General features: G+C 38.9%; 1 protein-coding gene across 4 annotated transcripts in view; it reads left to right on the top strand.

Moving 5' to 3' along the window:
• The first annotated feature begins 708 nt into the window (after window positions 1-708).
• MBD5 (methyl-CpG binding domain protein 5) overlaps window positions 709-17933 on the top strand; it is a 95081-nt gene continuing 77856 nt past the window's right edge. For all 4 annotated transcript variants that reach the window (XM_014941180.1, XM_014941179.1, XM_014941178.1 and 1 more), the window contains exon 1: window positions 709-811. The gene's annotated coding sequence lies outside the window, so the exon portion shown is untranslated. The remainder of the gene's footprint in view (window positions 812-17933) is intronic.

Raw genomic sequence — 17933 nt, 5'->3', positions numbered from 1 at the left:
AATAAATAGACAAGTGGTTTCTCATTCAAAGTTGTGACCTGGAAAAAAGAATGCATCTGTTGGACATTTTAGGTTGATTCCAAAGGAAATAAGTATGTTGACTGGTTCATTCGATGCTAACCTTACTAATAAGCATAGTCTTTTTTTTTTTTTAATTTATCTTTCCATAGTTACAGTACTGAAATATGAAAACAGCACTAATAAATGATACTGTGTGGTTATACTGTTGAATAATGTGGTTTTTTTAATAAAACCATTATTTTAGGGACTGGCATTTTTAGGGACTTTGGCTTAAAGTTACCTTTAATTTGGCTTTTCAAAGTTTAGGGAGGTGGTTTAACTTTTCATAGTCTTTTAGTGCTTATAGTATAAGAAACTTCAATAGTAATTTGTCATTTTATTTGTCTTTTTTAATCTTTAACTCATGGATTGATGACTGCTGCTGTTATTTTGGTATGGTAACTGAATTTCTGAAGTTTGGTGTATTTAGTCATCAATATACTCATGTGGAGTAATTGTTCTGTGCCTCAAGCAGATAAATGCCTTCCTATGAAATGACTCCGGTGCTTGTCTATTTGTTTTTAGCAGCAGCTAATAATTCAATGTATGAATGTATGTATTTATACATTCTTGGTTAAAAAAAAATAAGTACCTTTTTTTAAAAATCCTAATTCTATTTGCAACTAACCTGGCTTTGTGGTGTTTTTCTTCAGATCCTTATTGACGATGATGGTCATTGGAGGCATAAATTTTGAAGAATCTATCGTTTGCAGACAAGATCTTTGAAATCTGTTTCCTTCAGACAGCAAAGGTGAGTAAAAATAATGTATATTACGCATTTGTACATAAGTCATAAGTTAGATAGGGGTTTTTGCCTTCAAAATTGAACAGCAGCTGAAGTTCAGGAGCCTGACTATAATTCCAAAAGTTTTAACTATTTTTTAGTAACTTTATTTGTTCTACTACTGTGAAAAATAAGCTACATGGAAGGAGCTCGGTTTCTTTTCCTCCTTTTAGTTACAAGACTGTGAGTCCTTTGCTCGGTGGGTTTCTTTCTGCATTTAGTGTTATTCCTTATTCTTGCTTTCTTGCCAGTTTTTCGAACTCGGGCTCATTTGCAGTTTCTGTGTGTGATACTGATGAGAACCAGGAATTCCTTATACATTAAAATATGCAGAGTAGTGGGGCAGGGGGATTGCTACTCAAAAAGACAAAAGTTGTGTGGAAAAGAAATAGCCAGGAAGAATCAAAGTAAAATAGATGTCAATCTCTTGACGATTTGTACGGAAGTTTAGGGTTGTGGCTTCTTTTTAATGAAATATCAGAGACACAAATCTGCTGTGTGCTCTGCTTGGACTCTTTATTTTGAATGCTTGGACTTTTGATCAAGATAAACGTTAGATATTCAGGAGAGTTTTGTTTGTGTATTTTCTATTTTGAAACTAGCTATATAAAGCACTCTAGGTAATATGGGAAGAGGGTTTTTTTTTCTGTTATGGAAATAGAGCTAATTTTCCCACTCATTATCTGCTGTTAATTTAATGTGTGGCAATATCTGAAATTTAGTGATGATTATATGGCAGTAGATTTTTGGTTAGCTGTACAGCTCGTCTATGAGCAAAGCAATTAAGACATAATTTCAGAATATAATTGAACTCCTAATGGGGCACTTTAATTCACCAGAAATTTACATATTTGCATTTCTTTGTTTTAGTAGACAGGTCCAAAACGAGGGTACGGCTTCATTTTTGAACTTCTGAATACAGCCACTTCCTCTGAGACTTTTCCAAACGCAGCGTGTAAAAACGCTGTTGAATAAAGGGATGGATAAGTTCATGAATGAGCTACTTAGTTCTCAAATCTCAACATTGAATAGCTCTCATTAGCTGTTTATTTGAAGAATAAAACTCACTGTGGCGTTAGGATGCTGTCGCCCTGTTGAAACTCTTTCTCACCATGTGATGCAACACCTATGAAACCCCCCTTTTGACTTTTTGGGGGATTTTTTTCACCCCAAATTCAGCTGGAAGGGCACTGAAACATGATGTTACTGGTGTATCTTGCCGTATGCAATGGGCACTGCCAGGTGTGTCTGGGCCAACACAGCCCTGGTTTTCCATCAGGTTGTGCATCATTCTGGCTTTTCTCAGCTCCCAGATGATGCTGGAAGAGAACAGCAGGTGGGAAAGAGTTAAAAAAATAACTGACTTACAGGAGCTAAAATAAGGAAACAAAGAGGAGATGTTTGTTAGAGGGAAGCTCAAATTAAGAAAGAAATGAAGGCAGTTCTCTTTTCTTTTTCCTTATTTTTTTTTTTTTGACCCCCAAAACGGAAGACCTTTTTCATTTAAAAGATAAACACTACTGAGCCGAGAGAGGTTATTTATACCTCTGTCATGCTGAGGTTAAATTTTGGGGGTTGTTTTGTTGTTCCAGGTTTCCTTCAAAGGATAGACCTTTGCGCGTGTTTTCATTTGTTCTAAAATAGGGACCTACAACTTTTGGTAAAGGAAAACCAAGGGTTTTGGGGGGGAATATGTGTCAAAGTTCGCATTAGGGTTAAGAATAAACATTTTTTTGTGTTGGTAAAGGAAAACCAAGGGTTTTGGGGGGAATATGTGTCAAAGTTTGCATTTGGATTAAGAACAAACATTTTTTTGTATGTGAAAAACTGGGAAAGGGAAAGTATTTCTTTGTAAAAATGTTTTACTGGTTATTTCCTTAAAGTTTTAATATGTACATGTGGATAAACCTCTTGAATATTTGTAAAAATGTTTTACTGGTTATTTCCTTGAAGTTTTAATACGTACATATGGATAAACCTCTTGAATGCTTCTACAAAATCAAAAAAAACCCCATTTAGCTCATTCTCAGCATCTTAGGTTTTATTTTGCGCTCCTTTTGTCTACTGATACTAAAACATTCGCAGCCGTATAGGTATGTGCAGCCACTGTTTCTATTCCATTTGATCTATTTTTAAATGCAAGGGCTTTTTGTATTTAATACGCATTACTGTGCTTGCAGTCTAATACTTCAAAACCTTAGTGACCTTGGTTCACCCACTTCTACCTTGTACATTATCATGCAGTCTTTAATTATATGATAACATGCTATTTTTCTCCATAGAAGGAAATCCTTGCGTTAAATAGGTGGTATTTAATCAGTATGCAGCTATCTAGTATTTTTAATTGTTCAACGTGTGGTTCCAGATCTTTTGTACTGTATGGTTTTCAAACCTTGCTCTGCAGGTAGAATTAAGAATTTGCCTTTAATCTTTGCTATATCTTTTAGCAACAGGTTTTCTCTCTAAGACTTTCTGGCAAAACCCAGTCTTTGAATCCCGGGTTATTTTGCAGAGGCATTTTCCCTTGGCAGCTCTTTTGATGAGCTGTTGGGGTTCCTCTACTCTCTACAGTAGTTGCAGAACTGGGCTGTTCTCTCCATGAAGATTCCTTCAAGCCAGAAAAGCGAGAGCAGGGTTCCTCCATGAAAAGCACAGGAATTGAAAATATTGTTGGCCTGGGTTTCTTTTATTGAAGTCATGCTTTCATTCTTCTTGGCTCAGCCTGGAGAAAAGGAGGCTGAGGGGAGACCTTCTCCACTCTCTACAACTCCCTGAAAGGAGGGTGCAGAGAGGGGAGTTCTTCTCCCAAATAAAGGTGATAAGACAAGAGGAAACGTCCTCAAGTTGTGCCAGGGGAGTTTTAGGATGGATATTAGGAGAAAATTCTTCAGCGAAATGGTTGTCAAGCCTTGCAACAGGCTGCCCAGGAAAGTGTTGGAGTTGCCACCAACAGGCTGCCCAGGAAAGTGTTGGAGTTGTCATCCGTGGAGGTGTTTAAAAGTTGGGCAGATGTGGTGCTGAGGGACATGGGTCAGTGGTGGTTTTGTCAGTGTTGGGTTGATGGTTGGACTCAATGATCTGAGAGGTCCCTTTCAGCCTAGACAGTTCTGTGATTCAGTTTCACATTCAGCTGTTCTTACTTGTATTTTAGTTCCTTGTATGTCTTGTATCCTGATGTCTATTTTCATTCTCCCTCATCCATGTAATTCCTAGTATCAGCCGGTTTCTATTCCAAGTTCATTATCCATTCTCACACAATACCAGTCTTCCCTCATCTCACTCACTTTCCAGACTCACAGTTGTATTCTGGCTCCAATTTGCACCCCTTTTACTCCGGGTGAGTCTGCACAGATCCTCATCTGCATTGAAGGTTGCCCATCTCTTTCCCCAGGCTTTGACTTGGTTGATGCATGTCAACTCCAGTCCAACGTCCTTGGACGTCCTTTGGTGGGACTGTGAAATGCTCCAGAGGAGCTGAGTCTTCCTCTGTGCTGCTCTCTGGAGGTTACAGCCCTAATGTTTTAAATTGTTCTTCCTCTGTGCTGCTCTCTGGAGGTTACACACAGCCCTCATGCTTTAAATTGGGTATTAGAAAAGAGTTTGGAATTTTGGGGTATTTTTCATATGCAGTTTTAGCGTGAACACCATGGATTTTCATCCCTAAACTGAGATGGCGTTTGGAATTTTGGGGTATTTTTCATATGCATATAGCAGTTTTAGCGTGAACACTGTGGATTTTCTTCATCCTTAAACTGAGATGGCACTTACTGACTTATACTATTTGTTTTGGATGTGAAAGAAGCCAAAATGATACATTACAAGTATTCATAATATTTTTTTTCTTGTTAATCCCATAGAATGGTGCAAAAACATTGCGTTAATGAAATAGAAAACTGGTTATGCAAACTTAAGGAGGAAGAGTGAGGTTTACATCTGCTTCTTGGGTTTTATCTTCTTAAACAGTACATGGAAAATTCTAGTAGCTGGATAGAATTTTATACTGTGTGATAAAATGATAGCCATGTTTAGTCCCCCGTGCCACCTCCAGCTGCAAGCTGGGGAGCCTTGGAGAACTTTCTGAAGCTGCGTAATTCTGGGACTCATGATATATCACTGCAAAAAAATTGGGCCTCTCACTATCCAAACTTTGGAATTTATAAGGCTGTTTAATTACACTCAAGTATACAACGTAGGACTTGGCGCTGCGTACGGCGTGCTTCTCTAAATAGTTTCTCCAAGAACTGTGTCGTTACTGATGTTTTGATCGTAGTTATTCTAGGACAGAGAAGCACCAGCGTCGTGGAGCATCAGTTTTCCCCCCCTAAAGCCGCCTGCAGTCCAGACTGATGGCCAATTTTTTCCTGAGTTGTCATTAAAACCAAGGAGACCAAAGCTCTAATGCTTTTCTGAGAACAGTCAAATTTCTGTCTCTCTCTCTCATCTTTTAATATGAAAGGGTTGGGTTTTTGTCAAATCCCAAGTTACTTTCTCTAATGCAAGATATAAACTAATTCTACCTTCCTAAATTTAATGCAGGGAAACCTGCTTAATTCAAAAGTTACTTCTACAGAAATTATTTAAAGAATTTGGGGTAGGAAAAAAAAAAAAGGATATTCCTATCATGTTGTTCTACCATTTCACTACTTTTAAGCACATTTTAGAGTATGTTTTAAATAGAGTAGATTTGATAGGGCGTTCTCTGCCTGAGCAGAAAATTTTATAGTATCTACTATCAACTGAATTGTTCTTTTCTGCCTCAGCAGAAAATTTTGTGCCTCTTCTGCCAAGTTTTTCACATTTCACCAGAGCAAGAAGTTGGTTTTCAATGGTCTCTGTTTCTTTCCCAGCTGGTCCTTCTGATACAATTTTCAAGTAAAATATGGGCTGACATTTTGAACGATGCAGATATTGTAAATAAATACTGCAAACAACAAGGGCTTTCCATTTTGAGAAATTGGGACAGAGGACACCCTGAAGAAAAAGTAAATATTCCCAACACGTTTTTATTGTTACCAAATTAATCAAACTCTGTAGTTTAACTATAATTTCAAAGTTAAATAGTTAAATAACTCAAAAAATTCTGATACTCTAGCGCATCTCTTGTTAAAATGAAAAACATCATAGCACAACTGTTAAAATTAACCTTATTTAATATCTAATTTTTCTTAGCAAAGCTAGGCATACATGCACACAGCTTCTGAATTAACTAAGGCTTCCTACAGTCACAGCAACCTGGATGTCTCCAGAAGGTTTGGGGTTTTTTTTATTTCAGTTTGTGATGTTAGAAAGTTTCAGAAAGTTAGGAAGTTTTACAAATATCCATCCTTATATTTTCCTATAATACATCAAGAAATTTCTTTAAAGTAAAAGCTACATCATCTTCATTTTTATTTAAAGAGCTATGGGTTTCAATTAACAGATAACAGGACTACTGTCATTTTTTGTTAATGACATAAATTTTTTAAAGAAAGCATGCAGTTAGAATGTAGTAATCTATGGTAACCTGAATTAGTCTTTTCTGTTGTAAGACCAAACCAAATTCAGATCTTCAATTTCTTCTGAAAAACAATGCTCTGAAAAGGAACTCTAGGGTAGCAAATTTAAAATTTAGCTGTTAATGAAAACCCAGGAAAACGTTGTTTTTCTTTACATGATGATGGCCTGAAGGATTGTGGGGGTAGTTTTTTTTTCCATTTTGCTATTTAATTTTGTTTTACTTTCCCCTTTATTTGATTTTCCTTTATTTCCTACAATAGGAAATAAGAGCTTTGATATTGAACTAATTCTTGGTTTTGTTGGTTTATCTTTAAACATGGCATTGTCATTTTTCAGATTCTTAACTGGCCTCTGTCAGCATATCCCCACCCTGTTAGTCTCTGCCCATCCAGCTCAGTGAATCTCAAACATCTCTCTCTCTTCTCTTAGAAGGATCCCGGTTCAGTGAAACGCTTTTAAATTAAAACCAGTGATGCTTTTAAATTCAAGCTCACCCAGAGTTTCTGAAGGAAAGAGCTGCTCTTCCTCTGCAAACCTGAGCTCATACTCCAGAGCTGTTAGTCAAAATAGACTCTGTATTTCTTGCCACGTTCCTGAAAAATATTAATGGGAGGTAAAGTTTTCACCAAGATTGGCACAGTTGGCTTTAATTTCGTGTCCCAAATTAAGACTACATCACATCAAAGGATTCATTAAATTTCTTTTGGCTTTTATCCTCAGTGTATGAATGTTTATGGGTACCATTCTGAGAGCAGGGGCAAAAATACTTGAGCTTAGGAAAAGGATGGGTGAACTAAACTTTCCATTTGAAAGGTATCACGAAAAGTTAAAATATCTCTTCTTTTTTGATGAGCTCCATCCGTCTGTTGAGTCCTTAATACGGGAACTAAAACTATTTAGGACATAGATCCCAGCATGAATTTTCCAAAGGAACTGTAATGTCTTTGAGATGCTTGTTGTTTAGATGTTAGAAAACAAAATGCTGTTATTTTTATACTAATGATACACAAATAGAAATGTTCATTGTTGTATCTTGTGTGTAATTTTATAATAGTTTATGAGAAGAATTCTCATACATAGTTTCATATAGTTTATGACAGAATCCTTACTTAATTGCTGTCCTGACGAAGGGAGCAGGAAATGGAGAAGGAAACTCGTCTAGAGTTTCACCTTCAATAAAAGCAGAAGAACAAAACCTGTATAATTTATATTATGTGTATTATAATGTATATAATTTAACCTCACCTAAATAATTCTAACACAGCATTTTTGCTTATGCTACTAATTCTCGTTGGGAAGTTTTATACGTTTTCTAGAGTAGACATCTATATTGGTTCAGGTTCTTTTTTTTTTCCTTTAATTTTCTTTTTATCTCATGCGTAGTTTTAAGTAGTTGAGTGACAGCAAGTGACATTTTGAGTGGATAGATTCTGTAGGCAAATGAACAGTTGACAGTTGGCATAATGGCAGCCTGGAACAGTCTGACATGTAGGTGTTCTGACTGGAGGTTACTCTTTGTGTTGAATGAAGTTCTCATGTAGTAGCTTTCAGTTGATATTGTATTCTCATAGTATAGAATTAAATATATACCCATGACACATATGCTTCAGATGGTTATTTTCCATGGTTTTATCTCTTGAAGAAGAACTAGAATTACATAGTCTGAAAGGAAATTCAACAGATAGATAGTGGCATCAGTCAAAGTCCTTGGCTTTCGTGTTCTGTAGATGTGAAAGAGTGAGATGTCTTTCCAAGTGGATAAATACACTGTATGTTCCTGCACGACATCTCTGTCATTAGGTAAGAACAACACACAATAAATACTTTGATTTTGTTCAAAAGTAGAAAGGAGCACTTGGTCGTTAGTTGCGTGCCAACTTTTGCCCTCTCTATGGACTTATAAACCCCAAATATTGGTATTCAAGTAATCTTGGTAAAGTTATCGAGTACCTTGTGTGCAGTATGAAATTTCCCAGCTGGAGAAAATAAGAAAACTTCACGTGATTAAGGTTTAATGACAGTATTTCTGTTGACTTGCAGAAGATTGGGTAACTGCTGCTAGCTGAAAATCGTGATGAATTCAACATTAACTTACATGATCCTACTGTCTTATTTTGTCTGTGTGGAAGATTGATCAGTAGATCGTTTTACTCAAATATAATTCTAACTTATGATACCGTTTAAAGTCTAAAAATCTTACTTAACAGTCTTCAGCTGGTATATCAACAAATTTACGCACGTGCCTTGATCAAGTTAATACTTATTAAAGTTGGTTTTAATCTTTGAAAAACAATTATTTGGAACCAGTGATGCTAGAGAAGAGCACTGTTGTTCCTGCAAAGGGGCATTTTCATTCACATTGCTAATTCATTCATGTTGTGAAACCACAAAACGTGTATTTTCCAATGTAGCAAGTTGGCAAATGGCTGGTTGAGATGATATTACTTTAAAAATGCCACATTACCAATATCTAGCTGATATAATATTAAGAGTGTGGATAGCCCTGATATCTTATCTGCATACCTGAAATCCTGTAAAAAACAGTTGGTTGCAGTGTCAAAGACTGAGAAGAGGAAAACCTGAGCCAAAGACCTTACTTGGTGTCACGGTATAAAATTTGGTGGTTACTACCAAAGGTGGTTCCATAACTCAGTTGGGTTTGCCTGTTTTCTTTGTACTTAAAAGACTTCTTTTTAATACCTTTTCAGTGGAAATTATTAGGAAGGAAAAGTACATAAGTAAAAAGGTTGATTTTTGTGATTTTTCTTAAATTGGATTTTGTTGATGATGTTAAATTTGAAATACATGTCAAATCTCTAAAAATTGGCATGCTATTTCAACTGACAGGAAAAAATTCACCTTTTCCCTACCTGTTTGAGATGGTGGGGGCACCATCCTAAACACACCTGTTCTTTTATACTCCCTTTTCTTTAAAAAAGAAGATTCTTGTGTTCACAACATGAGCAGAATATTGATGTTTTGTTTTGGCGGCTCAAAAGATCTTGTGAAATGATGGCTTTTTTTGGCCTGCTAGGACATAAGAAAGGTCTTTCTAGGTTGTTATTAGCAAATGGGTCCCTGCTTTGGGATAATATACTGGTACATTTTCCCCAAAATCTTGTCATTCCCAGTGTAACTGAAGAAAAATAAGTTAAATGTCCCCATGACAAGTCACTGGTTTGCACAGATGTTTCCGCATGAGGTTCAGTGCCCTCAGATTAGATTATCACGATTGTCCCATCTATAAACCATATAAAACCATATAAAATTACACATTTTTTGTGAATAGTTTTGATTTGGGCTACAGGAACGCAAAGCTAAAATTCCATCTGAGCCAGTAAAAGATGGTTTATAATTACAAACGAATCAGCCTGGCTGCAGCTGTAGGGAGTGGGGAGGGAAGAAGCTGATGGGGACCAAAAGAGCAAGATCTGGACCACATGCGGCATCGGATGATGCTCGTTGGGGATGCAGGGTGAAGAGGGATGAGCTGTGTATCCCATAGCTGCTGCCTTGTTCCCCAGCAAAGCAGACTCTACGAACGCATCCTTAATGTACAAAGTTATATTTAAGTCCTCTTGCAAAGCAGTAAAGTGCAGCTGATCAATGACAAAATGCTTTCAAATTAGAAATACATGTTGTAAAAGCATATCTTTGAGTGAAGAGGGGACTAGTGCCTTCAGTTGGACATAGATTCTTCGGTTGTGTCTTCCATCTATAGATCTATTCTGCTTATTTTACTTTCCTGCCTGAGGCAGGTCTTTTTTTTTATTTTTTCTGGGTTTGTAAGGGAATTAAAACCCCAAAGGCCAGAAGGGACCACAGTGACTGATTTCACAGTGACTTCTCTTTCTCAGACTATCACTTTTCGCAGAACCTGGATTAAAGCTCGCCTATTCGAAAGCTCCCTGATCTTGTTTCGAAGCCTGGAAGTGATAGTGAGCTCACCTTTTCGCCTAGAAAACGTTTTCTTATTTAATTGCTGTAATAGTAAGAAATAGCTTTTTATATAAAGTTAATACCACTCTACCTTTCGCCTGGAAGGGCTTAAAGATCTTCTCTTTGCTTATACCTACTAAATCTTTCACAATTGTATTGTTGTTCGTAGTTGTTCTAGTCTTACATACTTTCTTCTTCTCCCTATACATGTGCTTTAGTGTTTTCTTGCACTAATGGCAAAGAACAAAAACAATGCCAAATGGGAAAAGTTTGTGGAAGTCATTTCTGTGAAAATAATCCACGAACCAGTGCTAAGAAACACAACCTTCACATACTTTTGCTGGGGCTCTCTGGCATAAAATCGATGCGTACTGAGGTTGCAGCTCTACTGTGGACGTGCCTTATTGCTTTATCCCCTAAATTGCTGATAGAAACAATGTGGGAGATGTTAAATAAAATTTAGAGTTTGTTGGTTTTTTTTTCCCCACTACGGAGCTCCTCTGGAGGAGCAGCTAAAGCTGTAAGTGACTTTTGGGTTCGGGTCAGGGGGATTACATTTTTGAGTGGAAGGAAAGAAGGGTCTGACATCCTGCTCCCTGATAACTCTGAAATCCACAACTAAGTATATAAGAAGTAAAACCAGTTTAGCCCCTCGGCCTGGGAACTGGGCTGAAGGTGGGGGGAGGCAAGGAGAGCTTGCAGGGGGGACTATAGATTCTTCCTTAGGTGTTACAATAGCAGAACTGTGTTCCTTAGAGTAAGTTTTAGCTTAGATTCAAGACCATATAATATTTACTATAATGGGATGCATTCACTGAAAAGGAGAAAAAAAACCTTAGAGTAAGTTTTAGCTTAGATTCAAGACCATATAATATTTACTATAATGGGATGTATTCACTGAAAGGGAGGGAAAAAACCCCAACATAGAAAATGCTACTGGACTGACACAACAGTAAATTATTTGTTTGGGTAGAAATAGAAATTTATAAAACAAATTGAGGATTGAACTATGTGTTTTAGCATTGAAATACATGTGGTTGCTTGGTGATGATGAAAAGGTGATTGTAAAGCAGATTTGAGGATGTGGTCGGTGTTCATATGCAATTACTGAAGCCTGAGTTAGGTCCTGCTGCCATGGAAATTGATGGTAGAACTTAAAAACCATTTCAGTTCCCTTCTCAAAGTACTGAGCTAAGTATATAAGAAGTAAAACCAGTTTAGCCCCTCGGCCTGGGAACTGGGCTGAAGGTGGGGGGAGGCAAGGAGAGCTTGCAGGGGGGACTATAGATTCTTCCTTAGGTGTTACAATAGCAGAACTGTGTTCCTTAGAGTAAGTTTTAGCTTAGATTCAAGACCATATAATATTTACTATAATGGGATGTATTCACTGAAAGGGAGGGAAAAAACCCCAACATAGAAAATGCTACTGGACTGACACAACAGTAAATTATTTGTTTGGGTAGAAATAGAAATTTATAAAACAAATTGAGGATTGAACTATGTGTTTTAGCATTAAAATACATGTGGTTGCTTGGTGATGATAAAAAGGTGATTGTAAAGCAGATTTGAGGATGTGGTCGGTGTTCATATGCAATTACTGAAGCCTGAGTTAGGTCCTGCTGCTGTGGAAATTGATGGTAGAACTTAAAAACCATTTCAGTTCCCTTCACAAAGTACTGAGCTGTAGTGGCTGAGGTGTGTTTCATTGCTACTTTTTGGATAGACATTTGGGATACCTGGCCCTTCTTCTGTTTTGACACATCTAGGTATTTTTGCAGCATGTTTTGTAATACAAGCTCTAGACTTCAGATTCCCTATCAGTTAAATATTTCTTGACTGTCCTCGATGCCTGTCCTCATCTAGTATTTTGTCCCATCTAAAAATGGTTCATTGGCAACATTAAAGAATGCTGAAGCCATCTCTGTCATTCATTTCCATCATTCTTCTACTCTAATAAATGATGAGAGAGATTTTTTGGAGGAGTAATGGAGATGTTTCTGTGAGGTTCTCTTGTGAAGATTTCCTAGAGAAAATAAACATGGATTATTTTTTTAGTAGGTTTTTCCATAACTTCTGCAACTTGGTGATTTAAGTTCAATAAATTACTAGTTTTAGGGTTTGGCCAACAAATGTAAATGGTGGGGTAACCTCGGATACATCTGGATTTGTCCAAATCTGTGTTGGGTCCATTTGTGATGTAATCCTCTACATTCCCTTCTCTGTGGCTGCCAAAGGAGAGCTCTCCAGAAATCACTGTCTGACCATGCAGTTGCCCACATGAGATCTTTAAAGACCGCACAGATGGTCCTTTGCCCCTATATGTACTTAAAACACATGTTTTCAGGTGGGTTCCACTTGCTTGTCCTTGTCCGCTGCAGCTTCAGGCTTGAGAGTAAACCAAAAATACAGAAGTATTCCTGAAAGCTCAAAGCTGAGTTACCACCCAAAGAAGACAATAAAAACACAAACCTAATTTATGCTTCTAAAGAAAATATGCTAAAATAGCTAGAAACATGCTACACCTCCAAGGCTGTCTTTGAACATTAGAAGAACTTACATTTTATTCAAGTTTCTCTCACTTCATCATCAAATCCATGATCTTGGTGTGGTTTCAAATGCAAATGTTGGTGATCTCTAGAGCTTTTTACTTTTGACATTTCATAACTACTTTATAAAGAATGATGGGGCTAGTTGTCTATCTAATTAGGATGATTTAATATTTTAACACTCAGTTTTTTGATGGATTTTTTTTCACATATGATGTATTTTGGATGTATTTTGACAGGAATGCAAGACGTAAGGCCTTTGGCCAGTCCTTTTCAGGAATCAAACTGTCTCTTCATCTGTTGTTGTTTCGGTGGTTGGTGGGTACAAGTCCAAAAATGGCTTTGGAGATTTGGGATGCGGGACAAGAGCTTTCCTGCGTGTCTGTTAATTGAATCTGTTAATTTACTCTGGTCCATACTGGTGTCAAAAAACCACCCAACTTCCTGGTGACTCTCCAGGAGAAGGTTTCCATTCTGTGTGAAGTCCAGGTGCCCTCAGTTATCCGTAGGTATCCAGAGGTTGTTCATGGGATGATCAGAGGCAGGAGAAAGTGTCACACCTGGGCTATGGGACTCGGAGTGCACTAAAGGCACATGGTGAGTTCTGTCTCATATATGGGATGGTAAAACAAGGTAATTACCAATAACTAAGTTAGAATTAACAGACTTTCAGCTCGTTTGGGGCAGTTTGAAGAATTGTTTCCTGTCCTAAGGGAGGTGGGGCTGGCAGCAGGGAGAGCAGGAGGAGATGGAATGAGCCCTTGCCAAGGGGCATAGAGGAATCTGATGTATTACAGAAGCACTTACAAAATATTTTCCCTTAGCATCCTATGCTGTCAGCTCGGGTTGCTTCCCTAATTTCATCCTGCTTTTTCATTTTGTAAACTTATTTATGCTTAACGTGTTTCTGTTGAAATAGAATTAACATTGCAGAAAGCTACCTGGGAACTGACAGCACGCACCTGAAGAGCAGGGTCACTTTTTGTGGAAAAAATAGAAGAATATGTTTAGCATTGCTCTTAAACCAAAAGATACCAAAAATAAATTGGATGCTTGTTCCTTTTTTGTCCCTTCTGAAAAACAAAAACTGCACCCAGAGTACTGTTGTATCCCTGGGATCGAAAAATATAATAACTACTTCATTAAACACAACAAAAAAAGGAAATTCAGAGAATTGTGTGAGTTGATAATTAGAAAACAACCAAAAAATCCCCCTGCTAAATGGCATCGAGCTTCTGGGGTTGTGCAGACACGTGAAGAGCAAGGACTGTCCTCAGTGCAGTCCCCTGGCTTTGTGTGTCCTTGGAGGTGTGTGGAACTGCCGGGAAATACTGTCAGGGAGAGCAGGGAACAAGAGATGTCTTTAGGGGACAGGAGAGGGGAGTGGGTCCTTCTGTCCTGTGTTCACAGACCAATCTCAACACCAGGATTTGTCTGCAGAGATGATCTTGGCTGCAGCAGGCATCTGTGGTTTAACAGGACAAAATGCTGGTCCTTTGTAGATCCAAAATAGGTGCTTTGTGCAGTACTCATGGTTCTCTTGTAGGTTCACGTGCTTCTGTTTCTTTCTTTGTTGTCATTTTCTTTGTCACTGTTCTTTGGCTGGGTTTTTGGTTGGGCAGGGGAGCAGATCATTTGGTCTCAACCATAAATTTGATCAGCACCTCACAGAATCATAGAATCATTGAGGTTGGAAAAGGCCTTTAAGATCATGAGGTCCAACCAGAAACCTAACAGTGCCAAGTCCACCACTAAGCTATGTCCCTAAGTGCCGCTCGGATACATCTGGATTTGTCCAAATCTGTGTTGGGTCCATTTGTGATGTAATCCTCTACATTCCCTTCTCTGTGGCTGCCAAAGGAGAGCTCTCCAGAAATCACTGTCTGACCATGCAGTTGCCCACATGAGATCTTTAAAGACCGCACAGATGGTCCTTTGCCCCTATATGTACTTAAAACACATGTTTTCAGGTGGGTTCCACTTGCTTGTCCTTGTCCGCTGCAGCTTCAGGCTTGAGAGTAAACCAAAAATACAGAAGTATTCCTGAAAGCTCAAAGCTGAGTTACCACCCAAAGAAGACAATAAAAACACAAACCTAATTTATGCTTCTAAAGAAAATATGCTAAAATAGCTAGAAACATGCTATACCTCCAAGGCTGTCTTTGAACATTAGAAGAACTTACATTTTATTCAAGTTTCTCTCACTTCATCATCAAATCCATGATCTTGGTGTGGTTTTAAATGCAAATGTTGGTGATCTCTAGAGCTTTTTACTTTTGACATTTCATAACTACTTTATAAAGAATGATGGGGCTAGTTGTCTATCTAATTAGGATGATTTAATATTTTAACACTCAGTTTTTTGATGGATTTTTTTTCACATATGATGTATTTTGGATGTATTTTGACAGGAATGCAAGACGTAAGGCCTTTGGCCAGTCCTTTTCAGGAATCAAACTGTCTCTTCATCTGTTGTTGTTTCGGTGGTTGGTGGGTACAAGTCCAAAAATGGCTTTGGAGATTTGGGATGCGGGACAAGAGCTTTCCTGCGTGTCTGTTAATTGAATCTGTTAATTTACTCTGGTCCATACTGGTGTCAAAAAACCACCCAACTTCCTGGTGACTCTCCAGGAGAAGGTTTCCATTCTGTGTGAAGTCCAGGTGCCCTCAGTTATCCGTAGGTATCCAGAGGTTGTTCATGGGATGATCAGAGGCAGGAGAAAGTGTCACACCTGGGCTATGGGACTCGGAGTGCACTAAAGGCACATGGTGAGTTCTGTCTCATATATGGGATGGTAAAACAAGGTAATTACCAATAACTAAGTTAGAATTAACAGACTTTCAGCTCGTTTGGGGCAGTTTGAAGAATTGTTTCCTGTCCTAAGGGAGGTGGGGCTGGCAGCAGGGAGAGCAGGAGGAGATGGAATGAGCCCTTGCCAAGGGGCATAGAGGAATCTGATGTATTACAGAAGCACTTACAAAATATTTTCCCTTAGCATCCTATGCTGTCAGCTCGGGTTGCTTCCCTAATTTCATCCTGCTTTTTCATTTTGTAAACTTATTTATGCTTAACGTGTTTCTGTTGAAATAGAATTAACATTGCAGAAAGCTACCTGGGAACTGACAGCACGCACCTGAAGAGCAGGGTCACTTTTTGTGGAAAAAATAGAAGAATATGTTTAGCATTGCTCTTAAACCAAAAGATACCAAAAATAAATTGGATGCTTGTTCCTTTTTTGTCCCTTCTGAAAAACAAAAACTGCACCCAGAGTACTGTTGTATCCCTGGGATCGAAAAATATAATAACTACTTCATTAAACACAACAAAAAAAGGAAATTCAGAGAATTGTGTGAGTTGATAATTAGAAAACAACCAAAAAATCCCCCTGCTAAATGGCATCGAGCTTCTGGGGTTGTGCAGACACATGAAGAGCAAGGACTGTCCTCAGTGCAGTCCCCTGGCTTTGTGTCCTTGGAGGTGTGTGGAACTGCCGGGAAATACTGTCAGGGAGAGCAGGGAACAAGAGATGTCTTTAGGGGACAGGAGAGGGGAGTGGGTCCTTCTGTCCTGTGTTCACAGACCAATCTCAACACCAGGATTTGTCTGCAGAGATGGTCTTGGCTGCAGCAGGCATCTGTGGTTTAACAGGACAAAACGCTGGTCCTTCGTAGATCCAAAATAGGTGCTTTGTGCAGTACTCATGGTTCTCTTGTAGGTTCACGTGCTTCTGTTTCTTTCTTTGTTGTCATTTTCTTTGTCACTGTTCTTTGGCTGGGTTTTTGGTTGGGCAGGGGAGCAGATCATTTGGTCTCAGCCATAAATTTGATCAGCACCTCACAGAATCATAGAATCATTGAGGTTGGAAAAGGCCTTTAAGATCATGAGGTCCAACCAGAAACCAAACAGTGCCGAGTTCACCACTAAGCTGTGTCCCTAAGTGCCATGTCTGCATGTCTTTTGAATACCTCCAGGGATGTCCTTTCAGGACAAGAGGCAACGGGCACAGACTTGAACATACCCTCCAGGGATGTCCTTTCAGGACAAGAGGGAACGGGCACAGACTCGGCCTTTAAGATCATGAGGTCCAACCAGAAACCAAACAGTGCCGAGTTCACCACTAAGCTGTGTCCCTAAGTGCCATGTCTGCATGTCTTTTGAATACCTCCAGGGATGTCCTTTCAGGACAAGAGGGAACGGGCACAGACTCGAACATAGGAAGTTCCACCTAAACATGAGGAGGAACTTCTTTGCTGTGAGGGTGACAGAGCCCTGGAAGAAGCTGCCCGGAGAGCTGGTGGGAGTCTCCTTCTCTGGAGACATTCAAACCCACCTGGACACGTTCCTGTGGGACCTGCTCTGGCAGGGGGTTGGACTGGATGATCTCCAGAGGTCCCTTCCAACCTCTATCATTCTGTGATTCTGTGATGGTGGCTCCACCACTTCTTGAAGTGTTTCAGCTTCACTCCAAGGTGCTGGTGGCTGTAAAGGCTCTGACCTGAGCTGTGGGCTGGGAGCTCTGAGCTGTCAGACTGGAGGTCCTGGAGAACTGAAAGGGGTTTTGAAATGTTGTGTATTTTCCAGTACAGGAAGCAGATAGACAACTGTCCATCCAGCCATTAGAAAGTGTTATTGTGCTTTGCCATGGAGATATCCTGGGTTATCTGTGTATGGGATATAGAGGAGAGGAGACATACCACCTCCAGGAAATCCTGTTATACTTGGCAGTGATTTGAGAGAGGGAACATCTCTTCAGTATACAGTGGAAAGAGAAAATGAGCCTTTCTCTGGGGTGCTGGAAACCAAATGGTTAACAGTACGAGAAGTCTTTATGGCCCTCTTGTAAATCTTACTCTATTCAAGGGAACAGAGACATTTTAAATCAGCTGTCCCAGGAAATCAACACTGGGTTTTTAATGTGTTCAAACTGGAAAACAATCTATGCCAGAACTTCTTGTGCTAATGCCAGCTATGAAGAAGAAAGAAAGGGAAAAAAAAAAAATCAAATTGATAAGGCTTCAAAGTTGATAATTGTGCTTAAGTGCTATGCCTGCAAATCACTGCAGAACGTTGCTGCTGATAGAAGAGTCGCTGTATGTACATGTAGTAC

This window comes from Calidris pugnax, unplaced genomic scaffold (genome assembly GCF_001431845.1).
Source record: "Calidris pugnax isolate Ruff unplaced genomic scaffold, ASM143184v1 scaffold60, whole genome shotgun sequence".
Classification (NCBI taxonomy): Eukaryota; Metazoa; Chordata; class Aves; order Charadriiformes; family Scolopacidae; genus Calidris; species Calidris pugnax.
The sequence above is the reverse complement of the archived record's forward strand: the minus strand, read 5'-3'. Positions and strand labels throughout refer to the sequence as shown.